The sequence below is a fragment of the Cupressus sempervirens genome, chromosome 9 (assembly GCF_028749045.1).
Source record: "Cupressus sempervirens isolate cs-2001-9-10 chromosome 9, ASM2874904v1, whole genome shotgun sequence".
In the NCBI taxonomy this organism is placed as follows: Eukaryota; Viridiplantae; Streptophyta; class Pinopsida; order Cupressales; family Cupressaceae; genus Cupressus; species Cupressus sempervirens.
This window is the reverse complement of record NC_143126.1, coordinates 10,848,491-10,859,344: the sequence shown is the minus strand read 5'-3', so window position 1 is coordinate 10,859,344 and position 10,854 is coordinate 10,848,491.

Sequence of the window (10,854 nt, the reverse complement as noted above, 5' to 3'; positions counted from 1 at the left end):
TGCATTGATGTTGATATATTTTTCTCTTGCAAATAAGAAGGAAGGTTTGTTAATTTCAAATTTGAAGCTCTAGGAATGTACTTTATTAGCCCGCCCTCTACAACACAATGTCCACTATTAATGAGTTTTAAATTATTCAAATCTTTAAAAAGAATCATAGTACTCTAACCCATGTTCTTGTAAGAAAAGGATAATACATATATGTTACTCTTACTTGTTTGAAGAATACATCCCGAGCATCACATCAAATTCTAACCTCCACATAGTTTGTAGTGCCTCTCATGTTTACAGTATAAACCTTGTTATATTTTGATTCGAGAGATACTTGTTACTCTTATTATTTGTACTCTAAGATGACTTGAGGGTCGAATGTTATACCTGGATTTCAGTATCATAGATGCTATATTGCTATGTTGTTCAATTTATCATATTTGCATGCTGATGCCATTTTGAGATGACATTAGGTCTATGATGATGTCTGGTTATCTGGAATTTTGGACATATCTCTGATTCTATTATGTGATGGATTTTATGCTATAGTTATTTACTTCATTCTATCTCATTATGCTTTGTGCTAATGCGAGTGATGTAAATGGATTATTTAGGTATAGCTGAATAAATGTTTAAATTAATCATTTAATGTATTTATTGCTTTGACTATGATATTATCTGCAATTGCCCTTGATCGTGTGTGTTAGTTGTAGGAATTATATCCCTAGCAGTGACACATGGAGTTAGTGATTCAACTATTCATATTTTACCAATGTCGTCCCTGTATGGTTGACGTATCCTTATTTAATTCTTTAAATTAAACCTTCTGATGACTAGTAAATCCGAACTCATTTGCATTATGTGAGTAGACCAATGAGTGTGTCTGTGCATTTAGAGATTCACATTGTTGCGAAAGTTGTTAAGGAATTTTTTGTGATTTTGGGTTTTTAGGCTTTAAATTCTATTGAATTTAATTTTTTGCGACTTTGCATTACATGAATTCATATTTCTAGGAATTGTCTATTTTCGTTTGGGTAGATTCAGAGTCTAGCTAGTGTAACTGGCTATTTGCCCTCGATTATTCACTCAAAAAGTGAATAAGTATGAAAAGAGGAATTTAATTCCTCACTTCTCACTTTTGCAAAACATAAATTTGAGAGCTTTTTTTCTAGAATCCTCTTCTGGAGGATCACGTTTCTGTTCATTGTGAGAGTTGTGGGCGTAAGATCTTTGCGAGGTCAATCTCGTTGGATCTGACTCAGGTAGACCTTGTTTTGCCAAGATTCTCAATAGCTTCAGTGGGTGATTGATTTTACTATGTTGTTTACTATTTCAACCCCTTTTGTTGTCAGGTAGGGCTCTCTCGTTTTCTTACTTTAGCCCAGATTTTGTATCTGTTTTAAGTAGCCATTTGTCTGGAGGTTGAGAACTATTGTTCCCCTCCATTTTTATTTTTGTTGCTTTTGCTCTATTGGGTGGGTATGAAAATTTTCCTTGATTTTGGGATGAGGGTTTGGGGTTTCATGTCGTTATGTTGGTCGTTTCTGCATACAGTGTTTGAACCCAAATTTTATTGATTTTTGAGACTTTTGTTCCTTAAGACCAAATGGGTTTTAATTTCAATGTTTTTCAGTTTTTGGGGTTTACCTCATTTTGCGTGTCACCCTATTTTCTTCGATTTTCTTGGCATGATGTTGATCGTGGACCTAGATCATCTGTTCAGATGTCAGTCAGACCATTGTTGCACTTTTATGTTGTATTTGGATGCATGTTGTATCTGTCCTCTCGAGCTATTTTGGTTGAGTGACATTTTACTCATGTTCTCATCCAATCCTTATCTTATGATCTTCATGATGGTGGTGCACCACACATGAGTATGTGTGTGTACATTGTTGGGTGACTTACGAAGTTCGATCTCTTGTTTGTACTTTGGTGGAGTTATGATAATTTGGGGGTTGGGTTGGGAATATGCATGCCTATGGGCACTCATCATTGGATGAGCATGAGTAGGGTAGGATAGCACATGGAGGGGCTTCTATCTTGCAACTTGGTGTTTATGGCACCATAGGGTTGGTAGAGGAAGTTTTAAGTAAGTGGTAACTAAATAAAATACTGGGTGGTAATAAAACATGAGATAATAAAAATGCTTCAATGTGAGAGCCTTCCATTGGGAAGTTGAGTCTACATAGTTCCAAGCTTGGGCTTTTAGATGCCAAGTGACTCTCCATGATATCAGTTTGTATATAGTAGCCCATTGAGTGTCTGACCAAGACCTGTAGTTTATGCATTGTCTCTAATCTTGGTTTCAATCATCATATTGTCTAGCACGAGTGTTAGCCATGAGTGTTTTCTTTATGTGTGTTTGTGGTTGGATCATTATCTCCATTAGCACGACGAGAGTGGACCTACGAGTTCCATGTGGTTGGGAGGCATAGCTACCTTCACCACTATTGGGGACCGGTGTACAGAGACAATTCTTTATTCTAGTGCAACCATTGCTTTTGTTTCACTTGGTACTACAGGTTATGGAGTATGTTATCTTGTGATTTATGCTCTCATTGGAATGCTTGGACATCATGTTAGGTGATGCTAGTTTAATTGTCATATTATGATATTTAGCATATGTTAGATGATGAATTTGATTTGTAGGATTATCTTATGCTTTACTTCTAGCATGTTAGATTTCCTTATTCTTATGTTGTTGTACATTTTAGTAGTAACGTCCTCATAAGATAGCTCTGACAATCTGGTCGGTAGTTTGGGATGTTACGTGCAGGGGATGGCTAGGACCCTCGAGATCTCATGATGCTATTATGGTTGGGAGGAAACACACACTTAGTTTGGTTGTTCAGTTTATTACGATGTTGTTTCAATACATTGCGATGTTGCTTTCAGTTCTTTACCTTCACTGCTATGATAGATGGTTAGATGTAGTTTTCGTTGTGTAACTGTTGTTTCAAGTGTCTTTGCCTTGATTGTGGATCTGGTACTCCCAGTGTGGAGGTTTGATTTCCCGTTTTATCCCTTTTTTTGGTCCTTAGAGTAGTTCTTGCTTTCTTTGGGTGACCATGCATCAGCATTGGGCAATACATTAAAGTATCACACACTCGAAGGAGAAGAATCATGCGATATTGGAAAGTGTCGCACACCCTTGTAAACTCTATCGTGCAACACTCTATTGTTTTGCATGCCTCTTGAAGAGAGGTCATATTGTAAGAATTTTCCTAAGGGAAAAATTCACCCAGGAACTAAGAACTCAAACACAAGCACACAATAGACCAAAGAGATAGAGAGAGAATGATCAGAATGACAATGTATTCAATATGCCATGCAATGTAAAAGCACACTAGGAGTGCCTATATATAAAGGCCTCTGAGATACATCTAGAATGCCTCATAATTAGCACCATGATGTGTCATACAACCAAGCACATGTCCATCAGATATGGGTTATCCTCCATTAAGCACGAAAGTAAGTGTGGTGATGAGAGGATAAGCGTGCAAGGGTCTGACACGCAAAACAGCGTTGTAGACACCATGTGCTAAAGTACTCCTATGTTGTCAACATGACAACTCAAAAGGTGTACAAACTCCTAAGTGCCTCACAAAAAAAATAAAAATAATAATGCAAAATAATTAAATAATGCATTAAACCTAAGTAAACTTAAGTAAGTGTAAATAGTAAAGTACGTATTTACACCAACACCCCCCCTTAAGTGCAACTTAGGGGAATGCCCTTAAGCTTACGAACTAGGATGAAGATGAATAATGGGTGTTGGGTGATGCGACGCGCTCCCCTGCCCACAGGTGGTTAATTATGTGGTGTTCCATGTTCACTAACAGTCATGGCTTTTGGTGCAATGGTAAATGGGCCTAACAAGTGGTATCAGAGCGAGGTTGTCTTTCAGTTATCCTCTGCAGGAAAGTCTCATGGTTAAGTGGGAGTCTCACGGTTGAGTGGGAGCGATGGCAGATGAGGGTAAGCTGAGGGTTGATAGGTTTAATGGGCAAAACTTCTAGTTATGGAAGATGCAAATGGAAGACTATCTATATCAGAAGGATTTATGGAAGCCGTTGGAAGGCAAAGCTAAGAATCAGGGAACTATGTCAGAGGCTGAATGGGATCTTTTGGACAGAAAGGCACTCGGAAGCATTCGGTTATGCTTGGCACCATCAGTGGCATTTAATATTACAAAAGCAAAGACGACAGAAGATTTGATGAAAACCCTAGCAACACTGTATGAAAAGCCCTCCGCTTCAAACAAGGTATTTCTCATGAAGCGTTTATTTAATATGAAAATGGCAGTAGGTGGATCTATTGCATATCATTTAAATGAGTTTAATACTATTACTAGTCAGTTATCTTCTGTGGGTATCAATTTTGATGAAGAAATTAGGGCTCTCTTGATTTTGTGTTCTTTGCTTGAAAGCTGGAATGGCTTGGTAATGGCGGTGAGTAATTTTGTTCCTGGATCTAGTACCCTAAAATATGATGATGTGACTGATGTTATTTTAAGTGAGGAAACTCGTAGAAAATCCTTAGGTGGATCTACATCAGGAAGTGCTTTGAATGCACAAAGTAGGGGCTGAACAACTGAGAGAGGAAATAACTCTAGAAATCGTGGGAAATCAAGAGGAAAGTCAAAGGGGAGGAGTTCTCAATCGAGAGGACCAAATGATTGCTGGTACTATGGGAAACCAGGGCACAAAAAGAAAGATTTCTGGAATCGAAAGAAAAATGAAGGAGATAAATCAGATGGAGACAAGGAGGCAAATGTGGTAAGTAACAAATCCGAAGAGGATGCTTTGCTTCTGTCTTTAGAGAGTATTGATGATTCATGGGTTTTAGATTCTGGTGCTTCATTTCATGCTACACCTCATAGAGGTTATTTCATTGATTATGTCCAAGGGGATTTTGGGCTTGTTTATTTGGGGGATAATGAACCCTGTCAGATTGTTGGAAAGGGAAAAATTAAGATTAAGTTGCAGAATGAGAATCATTGGCTACTACACGAGGTAAGACATGTTCCAAGGCTGAGTAGAAATTTAATTTCAGTCGGGCAACTCGGTGATGAGGGTTGTGTAGTTACTTTTAATGATAAAAATTGGAAGGTTTCAAAAGGTTCCCTTGTAGTAGCAAAAGGTGTGAAAGTAGGCACCTTATATCTTTGTACAGGTCATATTGTTCCTTCTACTTTGATTGTTTCAGAGAAAAATGAATGTTCAAGAACAATTGTTGCAGTTGAGCTGGGAGAACAAATAGCTGCTGTAGATTCTGATACAGCGTTGTGGCACAATAGACTTGGGCACATGAGTGAGAAAGGTATGAAAGTATTTCATTCAAAGAAAGTTTTACTAGGTCTGAAATGTGTGAATATGGATTTTTGTGAAAGTTGTGTGTATGGAAAACAAAAGAGAGTGAATTTTGTAAAGACAGGGAAGGAAAACAAAAAGGAGAAATTAGAGCTTGTGCATACAGATGTATGGGGACTAGCTCAGGTATCTTCCCTTGGTGGCTCTCATTATTATGTTACATTTATTGATGATGCAACTAGAAAAGTATGGGTTTATTTCCTTAGACATAAATATGATGTATTTCAAACTTTTAAGAAATGGAAATGCTTGGTTGAAAATGAGACTGGTAAGAAATTAAGATGTCTCAGATCTGATAATGGTGGTGAGTATTGCAGTCATGAATTTGAAGATTATTGCTCCACTAATGGTATTCGTAGACAGAAAATTGTTCCAAGGACTCCATAGGAAAATGGAGTGGCTGAATGCATGAACAGGACTATAATGGAGCGCTCAAGGAGCATGAGGTTGCATGTTGGGTTGCCCTTACACATGTGGATGAAGGCTGTCAATACTGCAGTATATTTGATTAATAGAGGTCCCTCTACTCCTTTGGGTTGTGGTATTCCAGAGGAAGCATGGACTGGTAAGAAGGTGAGTTATTCTTTTCTCAAGACCTTCGGTTGTAAAGCTTTTGCTCATATAGACTCTGAAAATAGAACCAAGCTAGAAGCTAAATCAAAGAAATGTGTCTTTGTTGGATATGGCATTAATGAATTTGGTTATAGGCTTTGGGATTTTGAAAATCTTAAAATTGTTAGAAGTCGGGATGTCATATTCAATGAGAAAGTGTTGTACAAAGATCTATTGCAGCAACATGAGAAGAAAGAAGATGATTATGTAGTGCTAGATGATACTCCAAAATTTGATGTTCCAGCCATTCCTCATGATGTGCAACAACTGCAACAACAAATACCACACACACCAGTAAATGTTAGACGGTCAACGAGGCAAATTAGACCTCCACAAAGGTTTTCTCCCTCTTTGTATTCTATTTTACTTACTGATGCTGGTGAACCTAAAAGTAATGATGAAGCTGTGCAGGTGGATACTAAGATTCAGTGGGAGTCTACAATGAAAGATGAAATGGACTCTTTGCTAAAAAATAAGACATGGGATTTGTGCAAGTTGCCTGCAGGTAAAAAGGCTTTACAGAATAAGTGGGTTTACAGGTTGAAAGAAGAGGAAGGAGGTAAGAAAAGATTTAAGGCCAGGTTAGTTGTAAAAGGATTTGCACAGAAAAAGGGAATTGATTTTGATGAGATATTTTCTCCTATTGTTAAAATGACTTCTATCTGTACTGTTTTAAGTCTTGTGGCTATTGTAGATTTGCATTTAGAGTAGTTGGATGTTAAAACAACCTTTCTTCATGGTGATTTGGATGAAGAAATATATATGGCTCAACTACAGGGTTTTGAGGTCAAAGGTAAGGAGAACTTAGTGTGCAAATTGAAGAAAAGTTTATATGGCTTGAAGCAAGCACCTCGGAAATGGTATCTAAAATTTGACAGTTTTATGCATGAACATGGATATAACAGGTGTCATTCAGATTACTGTGTTTATTTTAAGAGGTTGGATGATGATAGCTACATTATTTTATGTTTATATGTTGATGATATGCTTGTAGTTGAGTCTAACATGGATCATATTAAGGGGCAAAAACGCTAGTTAGCACATACATTTGCTATGAAGGATTTGGGGGCAGAAAAAAAAATCCTTGGTATAAAGATTTGCAGAGATAGGAAGAACAAAACCTTGACGCTATCTCAGGCTGATTATGTTGAGAAGGTGTTGCAACGTTTCTCTATGGAGAATGCTAAAGTTGTCAACACACCTTTACCTGGTCATTTGAAATTGACTAAGGAGATGTGTCCCAAGACACAGGAAGAGGAGGATAAGATGTCCAAGGTACCCTATGCTTCAGCTGTAGGAAGCTTGATGTATGCTATGGTATGCACTAGGCCAGAGATTGCACATGCAGTGGGAGTCGTTAGCAGGTGTATGAGTCATCCAGGATTTGAGCATTGGAATGTTGTTAAGTGGATTCTTCGATATTTGAGAGGAACATCCAATAAGTGTTTACACTTTGGGGGCTCTACTACTGATTTATAGGGCTATGTTGACTCAGATTTGGCAGGGAATATTGATACTAGGCGGAGTACTACAAGTTATGTCTTTACTGTTGGTGGGGCAGCTGTGAGCTGGGTTTCTAGGTTACAAAAGATTAACGCTCTATCCACTACAGAGGCAGAGTATGTTGCTGCTACAGAGGCAGCCAAGGAGATGATATGGCTTCAGTTCTTCTTGGAAGAATTGGGACATCTTCAGAAGGATAATTATTTGTTCACAGATAGTCAGAGTGCCATTCATCTTGCTAAGAATTCAGCTTTGCATTCTAAGACCAAACACATACAGTTGTGGTACCATTTCATTCGGTCAATTTTGGAGGATGGGCAGTCAAAGCTGGAGAAGATACATACCAATGACAATCTAGTAGATATGTTAACAAAGGTTGTAACAAGGGAGAAGCTGAACTCCTCTTCAACTTCGGTTGGTCTTTTAGACTGACCATGAATAAAAGAACAGTAGAGTCTAGGGTGGTTTGATCCAGTGGGAGCCCCATGTGGTAGTGGTATTGGTACAAGATCAGTCTCCGAGTGGGAGATTGTTGTTTAGTGTGGAGCTTGATCAGTCCCCAAGTGGGAGATTGTTAGATTATGGTGACTGATCAGGAAAGTACTGTACATACTTCATAATTTTTTTTTGGGCCGTGGCCGACATGGTAGCCGACATATTATGGCTGACATATGGCCGACACGTTATAACCCTAAAGCGATTTAATATTTGTATAAAAGGGCTTAGGGTTAGGTATTTTCATTATGTTGTGATGCGAAATTGCTTCTTGCGGCGGTATTGAGCTATAAGGGATTACGGATTGTAATCAGGTTGTAATCATTGGATTGTAATAAGATCGAACTTGTTGTTTGGTGGATGTAGCCCAGGGATTGGGTGAACCATGTTAAATCTTGGTGCCTTGTGTTCATTTCTGTGTGATCTATTATTTTTTGTTATTGGTTATATTTGCATGTAGTTTTTTATTTTTGTCTGTGGTTTATCCCAACAATTGGTATCAGAGCCTGGTTTTGGCCTGGTCATGGGTTCAAATCTCCCCGGTGCCTTCCCGACCCACGTAAGCACCTGGTATGCGTGTCAAGGGGGAGATTTTTGGGTGATGCGACGTGCTCCCCTGCCCACAGGTGGTTAATTATGTGGTGTTCCATGTTCACTAACAGTCATGGCTTTTGGTGCAACGGTAAATGGGCCCAACAAGGGGTCCCAGCTACTAGGCCATATTAGGTACCCATGTACATAATGAAAATGCAATCTCCCATAAAGCGAGGAAAGAGGGAAAACCTCATGGGAAAAACCCTCCTCCAAAAAGAGAGATTAATATGGATGCATCGATGGATGGAGTAATCAAAACCCCCCCCTTTATGACATACATCTAGTATATACATAAGAGAATAAAAGAAGGAAGAGAGATAGAATAGGCTCCCCCCCCCCCCCCCCCCCCCACCCCCCAAAAGAAGAATGCCAACAAGTGAAAGCTGCTCCGATGAAGAAGCTGGTCTAAGAATGCAGAATGGTGTTCCTCCCCTTAAGAAAGAAACAATGGGAAAGGTACACTCCTGAAGATGTATAGTGGCCCTGAAACCTGCTCAAGTATCCCTATACTAATGTTGATGTTCACCCCTTCCAACTATGGTGAAAAGAACGAATGCAGATCAGTCGTCTATTAAACTTGTTCCACTGAACCATCTGTCTCCTCAACTGACAAAGAGACCTCCACTAATTGTTGTTCATAAGGATCCACAATCATGCCAACCTGTGAAGATTGATCATGTAGAGAATGGACATGAGGGTCAGAGTGAGCCCTCGCAACAACTGTAGAAGAATCATCATCAATGAGAAGATGTAAGTCCTCAAGTCTATCTCCCAAGTCAACTAAAGTTGGAGCTAGAAGACAAGATGTACCATGTTGTGTTGGACCTTTCACTGTGGCAATATAAGCATGTAGATTGGACTGATGTGACCTCTCACTACAACTTTCGATAGAACCCCACGTGTCTGAACTTGTTGAAGCACTATCACTAGTGTCACTATCAGTTTCCACTATGTATGATGTGCAGAGAGGAGTAGAGGATAAGCTCGGTGAACTTTCCTCAAAGTGAACATCCTTCTCCACAAAAATCTCATGTGTCTCTGGATCCATTAGTCTGTAAGCCTTCACATTGTCTTCATAACCGATAAAGGTACAAGGCCTAGGTGTCGGTGCCTTGCAACTCCTGGAAGAAAGGTTTGCCCATGCTGGACAATCGAAGACTCTAAGGTGACTCACAACTGGTTTTCTACTGCACCATGCCTCAAAAGGAGTCTTGCCATCTAAGGCTGGATGAGGAAACCTATTAAGTACATGAGTAGCACTACTAATGGCTTCAGCTTCAAGTGTAGGATCAAGAGACTTAGCCTTAATCATGCAACTTGCCATGGTCTTGAGAGTCCTAATCCTCATAGCTGCAACATCTGTCTTGTGCGGACTGAATGCTGGTGAGTTCTGAAGATCAATCCCCTCAATTCTGCAAAAGTTCTTAAGTCTTCTATCTACATATTTGTTCTCATTGTCCACCCTTAGTACTTTGATGGCTTTCCTTGACTTGTGTTCAACACGAGTCTTGAAGTTTTGAAGCTTATGAACTACTTTATTCTTGTGACGAAGGAAGAAGACCCAAGTGAATCTCGAAAAGTCATCAACAAATGTGAGTATGTAGTAGCCTTGGCTAACTGAAGTCACTGCAAAGAGTCTTGCTAATACCATGTGAACTAGCTGAAGAATAACTGGAGCTCGAGAAGACTTCCCTTTATCATACTTCTCATTGAGATTCATATCGACTAAACAAGATGAACACTCTCCCTTAGAAAAGCTGATATTAGGTAGACCTTTGACCATATGTTTAGAGCAAAGTTGCGGAAGAGAGCGGAAGTCAAGGTGACCAAACCGCTCATGCCATAAGTTGATTTTTGAAGTAGAGTGAGTTAACAAGGCTTGAGAAGGACTCTTAGGCACAAAGTAGGAGAAGGAATAAAGCCTCTTGTCATTATTGACTTTCCCCACTGCTACCAATGAATCATCTCTAAGACTTCGCACCATCACTAAATCTGGAAGGAACTCAACCTTATGACCATCTCCAAGGTGAGTGATTTGGTAAACTGATAGGAGATTGGGACTTAGATTTCGAACGTAGAGAACATCTTTGAATTCCCCATCTTCCATTTCCACATGTCCTTTCCCTTCAACTTCCATCTTAGTATCATCTCCCATGAAGATGTGTGGTACCTTTGACTGCTTCAATGAAGATAAATCTTCCTTTGAAGAACCCATGTGGTAGGAGGCACCTGAGTCAAGTATCCATTTCGAAGAACTTGTGTTTGCCACAAGTGCTTTACCTTTACC